At 38.2% G+C, this 1,642-nt stretch overlaps 1 pseudogene; it reads left to right on the top strand.

The window, feature by feature from the left end:
• The first annotated feature begins 336 nt into the window (after positions 1 to 336).
• The window catches only part of LOC107573131 (lactase-phlorizin hydrolase-like), a 10,639-nt pseudogene continuing 9,333 nt past the window's right edge, over positions 337 to 1,642 (top strand).

Genomic DNA, 1,642 nt, shown 5'->3' with positions numbered 1-1,642 from the left:
TTGGCATTTTAAAAAGTTTAAAAAAATGCTAAATTGTTTAGATAAAAATGGGACAAATGATTACATAATAATGTAATCCTTGTGTAATGTAGTTTTTTTGTGCTAAATTAGGGGAAAAAACTTAAGCAAACTTATTTTGCCTCGCTGAAGGTGGCATCCCTACTTATCTTAGTCCAGAGTTTATATAATAAAAACTTAACGACTGCCATAAACTGTACTACTAGTTGTATTAAAGTTAAACTGCGTGATTGTGACGCTGATGTGTATGCCTCCCTCTTAGATTAGCAGTAGTACTTATAAAGAGCTTTGAATGCTCTTTCCCTTTGCAAAACAGTCATGATGAAGGTCCTAGAGGGATTTCTTTCGTAGGTTTGTTGGCTGTTTTTTGGAGCTCCAGTAATGCAGAGCAACAGGAGTTCATGTCACTTGCGGGCCCTCTGACCACCAGCCAGACTTCACCTTCAGACGAAGACAATGTGCTTAACTGTGGAGGTCCACTGCCACAATAATCCAGAGCCTACTTCCTGTACCTTCAGAGCAGAGGGGTGACCCACTTTAAAGTTCCCCTGTCCTGGTCTCACATCCTTCCCTCAGGTGATCCCAACCAGCCGCATGGAGACACTGTGCAGTGCTACAACATGCTCGTGCAGCAGCTGACTGAATCAGGCATCAAACCTCTGCTGGTGCTCCATCGTTCTGCTGTACCAGATCTCTTCAGAGCCAGATATGGAGGCTGGGAGAATCCGTTACTCATGCAGATGTTTCAGCAGTATGCAGGATTTGTGTTCAATACATTTAGGGATCTTGTGGACACATTCATCACGTTCAGTCACCTGCATGAGCTACATGAAGTGCAACTTCAAAATGCTGTCCAGTCCAATGCAAATGTTTATCATGTTTATCATCAAATGTTCAAAGGTAAGGCATGAGTTTAATTAATTTATTAATGTTTCATGTACACAAAACAGATCAGGGATAGTTGTCATGGGCAAACTCTCAGTAACTCAGTAGGTTTTGAGTAAAAACTGAATGTAATATTATACAAATTATTAATTATGATTTCTGTTGAACCAAATAATGGGTGGATATTTTTGCATGATACTTTCATAAATTTCTTCATAAATAATATGCTAAATTGTTTTATGGTTTAAATACAGCTGGGGAAAAAAATAAATAGCTAAGTTAATGGCCCATTGTGACAATTTACCCCATGTAATGAAAGAAAAATCCAAATAAACTTAATATTAGTATTAGTACAGGTGCATCTCAAATTAGAATGTCGTGGAAAAGTTCATTTATTTCAGTAATTCAACTCAAATTGTGAAACGCGTGTATTAAATAAATTCAGTGCACACAGACTGAAGTAGTTTAAGTCTTTGGTTCTTTTAATTGTGATGATTTTGACTCACATTTAACAAAAACCCACCAATTCACTTTCTCAACAAATTAGAATATGGTGACATGCCAATCAGCTAATCAACTCAAAGCACCTGCAAAGGTTTCCTGAGCCTTCAAAATGGTCTCTCAGTTTGGTTCACTAGGCTACACAATCATGGGGAAGACTGCTGATCTGACAGTTGTCCAGAAGACAATCATTGACACCCTTCACAAGGAGGGTAAGCCACAAACATTCATTGCCAAA

This window comes from Sinocyclocheilus grahami, unplaced genomic scaffold, assembly GCF_001515645.1.
Source record: "Sinocyclocheilus grahami isolate Dianchi unplaced genomic scaffold, SAMN03320097.WGS_v1.1 scaffold1873.1, whole genome shotgun sequence".
Lineage (NCBI taxonomy): Eukaryota > Metazoa > Chordata > Actinopteri > Cypriniformes > Cyprinidae > Sinocyclocheilus > Sinocyclocheilus grahami.
The sequence above is the reverse complement of the archived record's forward strand: the minus strand, read 5'-3'. Positions and strand labels throughout refer to the sequence as shown.